The following is a 14,932-nucleotide window of genomic DNA, read 5'->3' on the forward strand; positions in this document are numbered from 1 at the left end:
GGTATTCTCTTGTTTTCCTAACTAACTAAAAAAAAAAAAAACCAAAAAAAAAACCAACAACAACAAAAAAAAACCCCAAAAAACAAAACATGTCCTTGCTTGCTTTTTGAGTATGGAGAATGTTTGGCAGACTTTGAATGGCAATGTAGGGGTAAAGGTCAAGGTTATATAAACCATTTAACTTATTGCATTACTGAAGGAAAACAAGTTAAAATAATTAATTAACATAATGAAAATAAAAAACCCTCAATACATATACAGAGGATTAAAAGTGTGTCTCATCATAACAATTTAGGGTTCTTTACTCCAAAGTAAATTATTGAGGATATGAACCTGGGTGTAGTATGATACTGGTACTCTTAGGAGTAGATGTTCTTACAAATTAATAACTGACTAAAGACAGAAAATTCATCCGCTTGATTCTTTCCTCCACCAGTGAATTCTTCTGTGATACTGAACAGGCAGGCACTTAGATCCAGGGTGTTCAAATGTCTCTACGTGGATGCAGCCCAAATACAGAGCAAGAGGTAACCCTCACTCTGAAGAAGTTACGGTCTGCCTGCTTAGCACCTTGCATAGCACAATGGTGGTTCAGAAAAGAGACAGGGGTCTGGTCTAATGCTGAAGTCTCTCAATACACTTAGTGTGTTCACAGGCAGAAAGTAATTGAGAACAAAGCCCAGCAACCACAGCTGCTTGCCTACAAAACGGTCTGGGAGCTCTATTTCCTTTGTTTTGTATAATTGTCTAATAGTTTGAGTATTTACTGAAGATGGAGCTATATGCATCACTTCCTATGGCAGGGCAAAGGGGTTTAGTCCTGCATCCCACAGAACCTAAAAGAGCACCCTAACCTCCAGGTTGCTTTTGGTCAATGTACAGTGAGGGATGTAAATAGTGGGCTGGAAGGAGAGGGAAATAAACAATTACCATAGGTGCAAAGTAATGTGGTGCTTGCTGTCTGGAACTGTTCTCCTTCAATGCTGGGCTATCTAGAATAAAATGAGTTAAACACATATAACTGTATGAGGAATGACAGCTTAGACCAGCTTCCCTAGGACTGTGCTTCAGCTAGGTGTTCTCACTGCCAGGCTAGCATCAGTCTGCCTTTTAGCTCAGCCTCCTTTGCCCCACAGCTCCTGCCAGCTACACAACCACCTGATTTCATCCTACAGCCTGCAAAGGGACTGTTCAGTGGGAAAGCAAACAATGCACCTGCCTAGGAAATGGGGGATTGGTTTGAATCTGTAGCAGAAGGAGCTGAATCTGGGTCCTCTGTTGGGTACTCTAACCAAAAGGATCTTACAAGTAAGGTTGAGTGGCTGTTTTGTTGCTCAGCTGGACACTTACCAAGATGGACTTTGTGCTCTGGATCAGGGTTGTACAGACAATCCTGACCTAGCTTCAGAGGCTTTTAGTAACCAGATTCCAGGACATACTGTGAGCTTCCTGGACCACCAACAATCTTCTCTGACTCTGTACTGTCTCTGCATTGAATTTAATGGCAGTGACTGGGACAAGAACGTAGCTGCATGTTGGGGGTAACTATGCTGCCAGTCTTTGCTTTCTCTGCAGTGACTCAGTAACAGCCTGGCTTTATGAAATTCCTTTCCTTCATTTAATCCTCCACAAATAAATCTTTCAACTTTGTATTTCAAATGGCTTGGCAAGTCCAGTTTCTTCTGGAAAAGTGGTAAAAAGGTTTATTTTTTTAATCCCTATTTCATCGTGCCAAGACAATGAGTGAGCACGTAGATTCACGTCCTTCAATCAGCATAAGAAAAATGCGTTTCCTACTGATGTAAACCCTTGCTCGGTTTCGCAAGCCCATACATGCAAGCGGTGATTAATTCTCTTTGTCAAGGTTGCAGTTTTCACAGGTTATTATAGTTCTAGTGTGGCCAGCATAGAATTAACTTCCATAGCCTCTGGCTTGAATTCAGACATAAAAGGGATTAATATGAAGGAAAAATGTACCAGATATATCATCCCATTTGCCTTCCCAGCAACTGCTGCATCTGTAAGGAGTAATTAATAATAAACCAGACTGGAGCTGATGAGACCAGGTATCATACAGAGGATTGTACTGGTTTATGTGAAAGGATGTGCTGTCCAGTTCAGGAAGCTTTTTAAAATAAGATTCTCATGGGTTTATGAGCTCAGATCAATCTTTCATATTAGTTACACTTTAATTTGCTGGAAAATTATTTCCTTCCTGTCTCTTTGCTCTCAATTTCTTTTCAGTGGGCTAATACAGCATATTAGGAAGAAATTCTACCCGTATTAGTTTGTAGATTCTTGCATGTAGTTACACTAAAAAGTTCAGTTGTACCTACAAAAGTGTCAGAAATTAAAATTGTGCAAATACTGCTCCTAACCAGCAAGCACCTTCTTTCTTCTTTTCGTGCTACATATTCCAAAGTCCCCGCAGTATTGTAAATTACTATATATTCTATATATGTTACATTGAAATAGCTGTATTTGTTTGGGTAACAGATCTTGTCTTTTCCCAACTGTTGCTTTCAAAAGCCAAAGCACAGCCTCTGCATGCACCTATACTAAAGCCACCAATTATTTGTTTCTTGCTACAGATGGGGCAGGCATTGGGTGAATAAATATTGCAGATTCAGCTCTTATGAGTTAACATTTGAGTGTTTAATTGTAGGGGTGACACCCACTTCAGGATTTGAGCAGACTGCGTAAATCTAAATTAACCTCCAGGCCATAGATTGCAAAGTATATAGTAAAGATAGCACTTGAACTCTGAAGGGTTGAAAATAATTTTGCTCAGAACTGTTAGGAACTAAGGGATGGACCTTGATTTGTGTCTTCTTGCATCCATTCACACTCAATTTTTGTTCTTCAAATACTTTGTTCGTTTTGTGGTGTGATATCAATGAGAGACTTCTGTGCAGTCACAGATTAGATAGGATAATAGGAATGCATCCTACATAAATAAATAGATGGATAAAGAAATAAATACAACCCAAGTGTTCTATCCCAGGCAGGAGATCATGCTGTCCCCATGAAGCCCAAAGATCAATAGTAGCCTTTCCCATCTCTCCTTCCCTCTTGCACAGGATAAATATCAGATTATTTCATGACAGGACACATCATGTTTCTTTCATGCAAGAACTGCTTTGACATGAAGAAACAATATGACAGATGTATCTGGAGATAAATGGTTTCTACCTATGGATTTTGGCACAGAAAAATTAAGGGGAGGCGAGGGAACTAATGTGTTGCACCCTTTGAGGGTACAACAGAGATTCATACAATGTAAGCCAAAACAGCTCTTCCCTGTAAGTCCATCGAAGTTTAATTTGATATTTATTTTTCCTGAAGGCCTCTGGGTGGTGCAGTCAGCGTTAACAAGCAAGCAACTGACAATAAGAAAGGTCAGACTATGAAAGTTAAAATACAAGGATTTTTTGAGTAGCTAGAGAAGGTCAAACACAATGAATTGAGGCATCTTGGGGGGGAGAGGGAGAAGCAATTTAGACAACATTTTTTTCTTCTTTAATAAAAGGTTGGTTTAATGTTTTATGGGAGGTGGCAGCCAAGAGCTTAGACAGAAGTTATGTAACAGCATGTTGCTATTTGGAGGAGCTTAACAACATTAAATGTATATATTTTACAGCCTTCTACTGCCCTGTTTCAGTTGTATGGACTGACTGGTGCTGCACCTGTGGCTCTGCAAATTAGCTGTGGTTGAATTGCTTGGGCCCCAATATTTGTCGTCAGGAGATAATGAATCCTATGTGATGCAGGCTGGGAGAAAATTATTCTTGTCTTCCTTTGGTGTGTGCAGACAAGAAATTCTGTATTTGTGAAATGAGAAAACTATATTTGTGTTTCCTCTTTCATTGCAACATGCTGATATGCTTGCAGGATGAACATTAGCTCTCACCATGAGCTTAGCTGCCCTGGGGAAGGGGTGAAAAGGTGGTATTATCATACAGGAAGCCTGCCTCCTTATGCTGTCTTCTATCAAACACGTGATGAAAGCTGAAACACCTGTACAGCATTCTTGCCCAAAAGGTGAATCCTCTGGAGGAAATACAGCAATGTAAAACTGAATCATAGTTAAAGCCAGCTAATCCGTTTCCAACATACAGCTTTGTATATGAAAGCAGTCTTTAAGATCTATGAATAGTTTGAGCCATTTAGGAGTTTCTGTATTGGTATCTCTGGGCTGAAGCTGCAAGTGGAGAGGGGACCCAGCTCCCTGCCCCCATGCAGCCCTGCTACTTGGCTGAGGATGTACAAACTGCAGATGTGCACAAGGAGTGACTGAAAAAGGGCAGAGGAGAACCACACTTGTGAAACAGAGGGTATATGGCTTTTGTACCCCCAATAAATCAGCCCCTCAGTTGCAAATTGCATTGCTGTTTCTTTTCTGAGAGCTGGCCATGGTTGCTCAGCTGAGGTACTTGATAATATCCTGTCTGTTGCTGCCTGTGCCCATATCCTATGGCCCTGACATGCCCAGCATTGAAATCTGGGTATTTCTAAGACACTAAAGATGAGATTCTCTTATTGGATTGATTTCCCACACAGTTGTATTGCTGAAGACCACAAAATTTTATCTGAGGGCCTAGATATCATGCGTGCAAAGTGGGCCAGCCAGTAGCCAGCTGTGGTTCAACCAAAATATTTAGGGAAAAAAATGGTGTCTGAGCAAAGGCTTGTTTTCAACACATCCTCAGGTATTATAATGGCTGTATTGTTTGATCTACTTACCTAACATCTGCATTCCCGATATCTTCCTCACTGTACATAAGACCTTGCTGAGGGGATTGACCATCACACACTTCTGAAAGCAGCTGATGTGTGACCACACGCTCAGCATGAGTTAATTCTTTCTGCCTCATCAGAATTAATTGCTCCAAATATCTAATGCCCACTTCTTTACTGCAAGCTAATATGTACACAAATACAGAAAGATTTTGTGAAGTTATTCCTTTTCTGCATCCTTAAGTACTTCAACCAGTTTCTGAGAAGACAGGATCTTCCTCTTGAGAGTATTACATGATATTTATGCATGCTGAAGACTTTTTTAAGAATGGGAATACATTCTCAGAAGTAACAAACCAATATAATGACAGACTGGATTTCTGTGCTGCTTTTTAATTTCGGATCTGAGTAACATGTATCCATTTTAATTTGCATTAAGAATGTTGCCTAGAGAAACATACTCCATTGCTCCTACCTGATGAGTTGCTGTCATTGTTTGACAAGTGCGGCGCTCTTGGTCTCCACTAGTGATCTCTGGTGGTGCTGTAAGGCCACGTGCTTTCTCACCACTCATGTTGTGCCATGCTCTGGATGAAGAGTAAGGGCTCCACAGAAAGCTGGTCTTTCTGTGGCCGTGGCCCTCGGGGAACTGGCTCACAACTGAACAGCAAATGATTGTCAGACCTGCATGGGAATTCAGTCCTGCTGTCATTACCCTGGGTGATGTTTTTGCTACTGATCTCAGCAAGTGTGCGTGTAATCTAGGAATGAGGCACAACTACTGGTACTTGCTTAAATCACACATGTCACAGATGCCTTTTGTGATTGCCCTGTTTCTGGCTATTTCCAGAATTATTGTCCCACAAACATACCAAGTTCCAGTGGGAAATGTAAAGAGACATCAGTTGATAAAAGACATTAATTTACCATAAGCTATATTGTGATTGCCAGTAAATTACTTGGGTTTTCTAGGTAACTAAAAAATGGGTCTTAAAACTTCATTTATTGATTTTTTTAGTGGGTGACAGAAGACAGAGTTTTATGTTCTAGTTTTAAAGATCTGCTGGCTGAATCCTTTATAAGATTCTAAAGCAATGAGTACATCTGACCTACAAGAGAGGGGGTATTTCTATCTTCAATTTAATAGGTACCTTGGAGAGTGGAGGAAGGGAAAGGAGTATTGTAGCTGCAGCTTGGTGATGCTATGTGATACTCTGGTCCACTGCTCTGCTGGTGTCTCTTCCCCACAAACTGGCAGTCCATCCACGTGGCCTTACACAGTGTCGTGCCTGAGCACATCTTCATAAACATGCAGTGAGGCAGGGAAGCACTGCCTGCCACCTTTTTCAAAGGGGAGGCAGAATGTCTGACTAGTCCGAGATCATACAGGGACCGAAGAGAGGACCAACAGATTGAGTCCAGGTCCTCTAAACTGCAGTCCTATGCTGCTGAATAATCCCTCTATCAAGCTCACTCTCTATAATCTGCTCTTGTATTTTATGTCGGGGCATGTCCTTTCCCCTTCGTCTGTCAGACCTCTTACTGATGTCTTCTTGCTGCAGCGTTTCTGCTCAAGAGAAACAGGGGCAAGGGCTTGTGTCTATGTTACTATAATACAAAGCATGAATGCAGTCCCTGTGCTTGGCCAAGAGCCTGATGTCCTCAATAAAGCAATAGTCCTTTGTTTTTGTGTTTTCTTGGATTTTTGCCCTGCTCCTTGAAACCAGTTCAGCAGGACCTTAAGCCAGGCACTGCCTTGTCCAATAACAACCTTCAAAGGATTGCTTTAAGGTACTTAATATTGAGCTCCTTTCCTTAACAGCTTGTCTTTCCTTGCAGATGACTTAAACTCAGTAACTGTAATAACTCAGTAATAGCTACAGCAATAATGTGAATACAATTATTCAGGGGAGTTTTGCTGTCTGCAAAAGGGAAAAGGATGTACTTCACTGCAAAGGTTCCAGGAGCTCTTGCACCTGCATGCATGATTACTGGCTTCAGTCTATAAGCTTAAACCTGGTGTGAATATTCCTCAACCGTATATAGACTTTGTGAAGAAGTTTGTAATGCTGCTTCTTTCATAGGGCTAAAAATCCTTTAGCTCCTCTGCTGCATGCTCACTTTTTGTGTTCAGTAGTAGTAGAAAACCTGGCTGTGCTATTGCCACTGATGTTAGGGAGGCCAAGCATAATAGCACTCAGGGAGCAGCATCCTGGCTCTCCCACATGCAATGCCAGAGCAGGGGAGATAATTAGGCATCGCAGGAAGGCTAGACGTCATGGGAAGAGGGAAAGGAGACAGCCACTGGACCCGATTCTGCTGTTACTGACTGCCCTGTTCAAAGCCAAATCTGCCCCACTGTACCCTACACTTTCTAACAAAAACAGATATTTGAGAGCTCTGCTTCTCTGCTGTGCTTGTCGGGTCTAAGGAGTTTGATTTCTATCATCAGAAGGACCAGACGGAATGGTGACACATTTCAGTTTCTACCCAGGACTATATAAAGGAGTAACTGTACCCCTTCAAAGTAAGGCACCAAGCAGAGAAAATAGAGGTGAAGAGCAACAGCAACACACATTACCCTTACTTACCTTATTTCAACCACACTGCTATTCAAGATAAGCATACATACATACATAAGACAAAATGTGAGCTCTTTCTGATCAAAAGAATTCATAGGGACAACTAATCTAACACTCAGGGCTGTAGGAGCACTAACAAAGACATGGTTCAACATGTGCTGTATAAACTAGGCATATGAAATAACTCAGACAATAATTTACCTCTGTGTCCATAAACTTGATCAAAATAGAAAAGGGCATTGCAATAAACCAATCCAAAAGAGTGATGGAACAGCTTCTCCACAGCATTAGCTCCAGGGAAAGGAAGAGTGCTCTCTAAATGAGTTACAGCTGCGTGCAGTACTGTTGCCTATTATGTGTTTTGACTACCTTGTAATTGCAACCTAAAGAAACCACTGCCTTTTCAAAGTAGCTAAGGCAGTGATTCTTGGGGCAGCCCAATATCACCACTCATATTGCTAATCAGGCACCCTAAAGAACCTGTAGCGTTAAGTATTTTTTATATATTCACCATACCTGAGCTGAAGTGGAATTGCTATTGTAAAATTGCTGGGGAGGAGGAGGAAGAATGCTGTATCTGTGATTGCACTATCAGACTGCAAGAGCATTATAGCCTAAGTGGATAGGTTAGCTAGTGAGCTGGAGTGGAAGTGAGGAATTAAACTAGACCATAGAGGAACACAGCGCCATGAGATCTGCTTGGTCTTTGTCTGGTTCTCTTTTTGGCAGTCTCTTCCACACTGGAAAGTACTAGAAAGTCTTTATTATTTGGCTACCTAAAACACAGGTGGCTCCAGCTTTTTGATGCTTTCCAGAATTGGTTAGAATATGCATGAGAGAGAACAATTAAGCAAGCTGCTTCTCGTGAATTTAAATGGCTTGCTTGAAAATTGACTTTGGTTTGGGGCTCATGCCCATCTGCCTTCAGCGAAGAGGCATATGAAAGCTATGCAATATGATTCATGCAAGCTGCATGGACTAAGGTGGGGCATATATTCCTAAGAAGTAAGACCCAGTGCTGTGGGGACATGAGCTCTGTTGCAAATTTGACATCAGGAGACTATAGGAAAGCATCAGGTTCTGTCAGCTATCTTCTTTCCTTTAATGTAATTGGTGGTCTCTAAGGAAAGCAAAAAGCTCACTGAGGACATTCTCAAACACTGTACTATCTATAGTTTTAACTTTATGACACCCTGCTTTGGGTCACTGGAGGGAGAGAACACCACAGGATTGGAAGGGTACAGGAGAAAAGGGTGTCTCTTCTTAGGTCCAAGTCTGATCCCCTTCTTCCAGATGTCTCTTTTGTAGTTATTTTGCATTGTTTACTTTGATGTTCAGTGTACTGTGTCACTCAAGCATGCCTCTGCAAAACAGCATTTGCCCTGGAGACTTGAAGGCAACGCCTCTGCAGTACTCCAAGCATCCTTAACCCTGGTAAAGCTAAGCAAACTGGAGTCACCAGCCAACTTTGGCCCAGCTGTACATTTATTTTGGCTGCAAGGGTCAACAGCACAAAATTTAATTTGGCTGTGCTGTAAAGGAAAGTAGATGATGGTGCCAGTCTCTGTTTAATCTCATAACTCATGCTTGTTACCTATTCTGCCAGGGAAGTTGCTGGTAAAACATACAGAAGATTTTATGGTATACCTATTTCTTTATAAGAAAGAAATATGGTAAAGTGTCTACGCTAGGTTGGTGACAGTTCTTCAAAACTGTTCTTGTCATTTACAGAAATTGACTTTTTAAAAAATGTAATTAGCTTTCAAGGATGATCAATGCATACTTCCTTTTGTGTGTTTGATTTTACCGGCAGTAAGTTCACTTCAGATCAGAAGGATGGCCCCTTATGGTCAGACACTGCAAAGTGTACGTCCCTCTTTGTATACAAGCCCACGAGGGTGGAAAAATTTAAAAAAAAAAAAAGAAACCTGTAGTTTACAAGAGATGAATATACTTATTGAAAGGGGAGAAAACAGAATTTAACTTCTCTAGCAAGGAGACTTGTCTGAAGGGTATAGAGAATATCGCACACTACTCAGCAGTGAATTGTTTGGTTATGTCTGATCTAGAAAACTGAGAGGAAGAAAATGCTAGCAAACTGCTGAATGCATCAAAAGTAACCACGTGATCACCAAAGAAATAAAACAACCTTCCAGAACAAGACAACTAAAAGGCTCCTGAGTCAGTGATGAGCCTCTGCTGTGGGAACTATATGAACTGGGAAGAATCAATCAATATGGTCCACTGGGAGGCTGCTATTGCATAAAAGCCTGCACTGAGAAAGGTTACACATAGGCAGCTATTCTCCAATGAATTGTGCTTTGAAACAAATTTACCGCTTCAGACAGGTTTCTTGCTATTCATTAAATAGGGCTTGTTACTAAAAAATATTAAAATCTCAACTGTTAAAATGTGTTTTCGGTATTTTCAAAACTAAAGCATTGAACCATTTCAAAATAGGCAATTTCAGAAATGAGATTTAAAAGTTACTCAGAAAAGAAACAAAATATTTCCTTCTAACTCACATACTAATGCTGGAATTTCTTTTATTTTTTTAACGCAAGGCACTGAAAGTAGGCATTAAAATTAAGACTCATTTATTTACATAGCTTTAGCTGGAGTTATCTTCTGAGTAGAGATTATCTCCTACAAGAATGTGAAGATCAGCAACTGGCAAAATCTGTTACAAATATTATTGGGTGTGGTATTTACAATGAAGTAACTAACATTATAAGGAGGTGTCAACAGCAAGCTTGTTTTTTTCCTCCTGAGGAAAGGTATGCCCATGTTTTCTGATAGGGGTGTATTGATACTGCTCACAGCAAGGGAGATAGCTCTGTGATATAGAAACAAAATCCATTTACTCACGAACAGTATAAATAAGATGCTGACTAAACCTTATCCAGGCAGCAAAACCTATCTATGTAGGCTTCCAGGATAGAGCTGGAGGTCACAGTTCCTAGGCTGGCAGCTGCATGGGGCAGTTGAAGAGGTCTTTACCCTCCCCCTGCAGAAGAACTAGAGTCCAAGGAAGACTGTTATTTATCCAAGTCTCCCTGCAGAAAGGCCTGATAATTTGCCAGCACTTGAGTGCAGCAGGTGTGTCTAAGAGTTTGCTGCTTTATTTATCTTGGAATGCAGAGACCCTAAATGTACCCAAACTTTTATGTGCCTCAGCCAGATTGCGGTGTCGTTCCTCTGGGAAAATGTCTGAGACTCTCAAGGTTTGCTGTAGGCCTGGATTAAATGTGCTATCTTGCCGAGGAAAGCACGGCTAGATAATACATAAGAAAAGGTAGTCATAAGGGCCTATCTCACAATGTTGTTCAAAAATTCCATTTTGTTCTGACTTTTTTTAGAAACTTGAGGTGCTTTTTGGTAGGCTGCTGTACCCCAAGATGATTCCACAGGAGCATATTCCTAATTATATTTCCCAGAGTGTAATGCATATCAATAGAAGAAGTTGAAAGTCTGGCAAATGACAGACCAATGCTCTATTAAGGTAAAGGAGACATATGGAAGATTGTTTTCCTATAATTCCATTACTTATTCAGTAATCAAAAAGTGGGATTCTGTTTTCACTCAACATGTAAGGATTTCCTGACGTTTCCAAAACACAGGATGTCGACAGGAGCACTTAAAAGTATTTGTAATGTAAAGGTGTAAGAATTGTAGGCATATTTATTGCAGGTCAGCACTGCTGCCAGCTTTGCACTCTACTTTTCCATTTTGGTTGCTTCTCCCAGAAATGACCGGTCCATTGCAAAAAAGACTTGGAGTGACTCCAGATGTGATATATTTTCTTCAAAATCTGTGCTTACCTAGCTATGTAAGCCAGGAATATTTGGTGGAGCTTAGCTGTCTTACCAAATATGCAAAATCTGTGAAATATACAGCAAGAGTGGACAAAGTTAGAAAGACTGTGGTGATACGGCAACCTTGCATAGCTTCTCCTCCTTGTTGGATAGGAATCAATATATTTAATTAAACATAAGACTATCTAAGCAACCTTTTGTGTAGTAAATCACAAAAAAGTTCACCCAATGCTCTTAGGCCCAAATGGTGCCACTTTTCTATAATCAGAGTTCTTTAACATGTGTGGTCTGTGTCTGTTTTTGTGTGTGTGTGATTGTGAGTTGAGAGGACATAACACTTGAGCTGTTCTTTTTCCTTAGCAATAGGGGTTGTGGATTGAGGCTCTGCTCCCCTTACGTGTATACATGTAGGCCAGGAGAGAAATTCCTTGCCTTGAGCTCTTCTGAACATGCAATCCAAGCAGAAATAGTCAAGAGCAAGATGAGGGAGGCAGAAAATGAACAAACATGTAGATGGCATACCTCAAAAAATTCAAGTTACTGGTAACTAGCCATCTTTTCTTTCTCAAGGAGGTGATCCACATGTCTGTGTATTCTCCGGAGTACTTCAGGCCGTATGCCGCACTCATTGTTACCAAGAGGTGAGCTATAAAGACCTTAATGAAAAAACCTGAGCTTATGTGGTTCTACTAATTGAGTACCGTTCCTAAATAACTCTGCCTAGTGTTGGATGAAAAAAAATGAAGAAATAAGGTGTCAAGGCAAGATAACGTCCCTTGCTAGTGGAAGTAACTTGTGCAGACCTTGAGGGTTGGCATGAGAAAACAGCAAATAGTCATCAAGTAGAGCAGTGCTGTGCAGAAAAAGCTGCCATGCACACCTTGGTGACATTATTAGCTGACTGTAGCCTTGAACAAGTTGGAATGGGAGCCTCAGATTTGGCCATCCCCTAGTTCTCCAGGGCTTATTTGCTTGTGACAAATAGAAGCTACTACACTGAGACTGGTGGTGTCAGAGAAGTATGAGCTAACAGCTTCAGTGCCGTTCTCTTTGGTAATGAGGTAAGTGCCTGTATGGCTTTCAGCATGTGAGCAGGGTTGTATTGGTGTCCAGGACTTTGTCTCTATTTCATTGACTTCTTAGTATGGCTCACAGTCCTGGTATTGAGACCTACCCCTGTTGTCACATAAGAGAAGGTGAAGGATAATACACAAGATCCTTACAACGCTTACAGAGCCTGACTGCAAAAGAAAAGCTGTATCTGCAGGGGCTGGTATATACGCACTGGAGTACTACCTGAATACTTTTTGCTAGTTTCTGGTAAGAGATGTTGAATATTCTGGTGCTGAGATGGGATTGATCCACTAAAAACTGAGTGACAGGCTACCACACTCCTTCTAACTTAATTTATGCAACGATCCTGTGTTTCTCTTGACCTTGAGCAGTTGTGGCCATGAAGGCCATGCTGTTGTTCTCTTAATAACTCTTTAGTATCGAGTTGTTTAGATGATATTTTTTGCATTTAGAAATCTGCAGATTAATGGCCACCAGCAGATGGACCATGGGTGTTCAATGGGGTGATCTGATGTTCATAGGAACATGTGGCACCAGATGCAGAAGTGAAATGCCATCATGGGTTTTTCACAGCATGCAGGTAGCAGGAGGAGGATTAGGCCACACACTTTGCTATATATGACAGCTCTGAGAATATATAAGGTCAGAACTGGGTCAAAATGAAAGAAAAAAATGGCAAGATGTGAAAGGAATGGCAAACTGCATCTGGTTATTGATTGATATCAACTAAAGAAAAGGCTTCTACTCATTCCGTGGAAGGATGTCTTGACTCATGTGTGTGCCTCATGTTTGGAGCAGGGCTCTGACCTGGATCTATGATAAGGCTAATGGAAGAGAAATCCTTGGCTCTAGGCCTTTGTGACTCAAACCAGCTCAGAGTATAAATGGACCTGTGCTCCATTACTTGAAGGAAAAACCATAATCTGTTTATATGGTTACCTGAAGGGAGATTTTCATTCCATAGCACTGAACAAGCAGCAGTTGCTTTATTAAAAACATTTCAGATTGACAGACTGGATTTCTTCTCTCTGAATACAGTGTACACAATGTTTTTGCTGACAGCAGCAGTGAGCAATCCCACTCACCTCTGTAGCTGGTGGACCTGATATTCTGAATGGCATCGACTTTGGCATTCATCAGCTGCTTGCAACCTCCTGGGCTCATGAGTCCCTCTGACAATTGCTTGGTTGAGCACATGTTGAAAAGAAATACTACTCTGGTTATTTCCTGCTGCATCCTCTCCTCATTCCTCTCCAACCATTTTGAGGTGCAACCTTTTGGTTTTCAGTACATCACCCATGTTTGTGGTAGTTTGATTTGCGCTCCTGCTTTGCATCAAAGAAAGGTACAAAAAAGAAGAATTGGGTAGTGGGCTGAATACACTGAGAAGACTGGATAGAGGGAACAAAAGTGTGAGGAATATAGTGTGGAAAAAGAATCATACTCCACTGGAACTGTCACTCTGCAAAGCAACTGTGGAAAGCTTAATGTGCAAATTAATATAATGAGTGACTCCACACCAAGTTATTTGACTAAAAGTGACTTTTAGGAGTTAGGGGTGGAATTTTTTGTGAATATTCAGACCTGGCTAGATGCATCTTAATTAGATTTAGAGGTCAACCATCTGTCTCAAACTGTAGATGCTCAATTCCCTTTTTCTTTTTCTTTTACTCTTCAAAACAGGTTTAAAGTAACAGCTAGAGTGAATCTTAATGGGTTAATTCATATAGATGAGCTTGAACCAAACCTTCGAGTCAAACATCTGTGAGTTTTGCGGAACTCCAGGTTCATGCTTTGCAGCTGAAACTCATCTTGGTTTTAAATACATTTTTGTGACAAATGCCAAAACTTCCCATGAGCAATTTCTCCCCCCTTCCCCACCCAAGTCAAACCAGAATATCACTGCAGGTTCATAATGAAGCTTTGCTTTTCTTGATTTTTTTGCATAGTAGCTTATGGCCTTTTACTAAAAGGTTGTAATCCAAACTCTCTCTGAATGTAACCTGAGATAATTCCCTTCTTCTGAGTCTCCCCTGCTTGAACTGCAAAACGTAATTAGTGCCTCTTCTGAATTGTTTGTCTTTCCTTTTCCCTTCCCCCTGCTTCAGCTTACTGCACTGAATTTTGACTTTATATGAATTACAGCTGGGTATCTGATCTAAATACTTGGTAATTCAGTTTCTGGCCTGGTAATCTTATTTTATAGCACATTGTATAAAGGAACCTTGTGGAACATGCTGATATAGGTTAATGTGAGGGGCAGGTGTGCATGCCTATTGATCACCTTAAATATCTGTTCAGTATCTTTTGATGCTATTAACATGTTTGACCTTCGTTTAATATGGAGTAGGGAGGAGGACTGAGATAAAAAATATGAATTAATAGAGGAAGGCTGAAACCGGTATATAACTCTGGATGTCCCTCACGAAAAAAGCAGTTAAAAAAGGAAGATTACAAAACCCAAGAACCTCTCCCAGCTGATTGGATCCGCAGGTTAAATTCAAATCCCATAAATGGATTCTTCTGTGTATGTATACATTTACATATATGGCATATATACTGGCCTTTATAGGCCTACACGATTCCAGGAAAACCTTACAGGAAGTTTGTGTATTGGGGTATAGATAGTTACTGCACTAAGACGCACATTCAATAGCTCAATCAATGAGACTGATTCAGTGCCTTTATTAAGCCAATCCCAGTTTACCACTATAGGGTGGGATC

The sequence above is a fragment of the Phalacrocorax carbo genome, chromosome 2 (assembly GCF_963921805.1).
Source record: "Phalacrocorax carbo chromosome 2, bPhaCar2.1, whole genome shotgun sequence".
Lineage (NCBI taxonomy): Eukaryota > Metazoa > Chordata > Aves > Suliformes > Phalacrocoracidae > Phalacrocorax > Phalacrocorax carbo.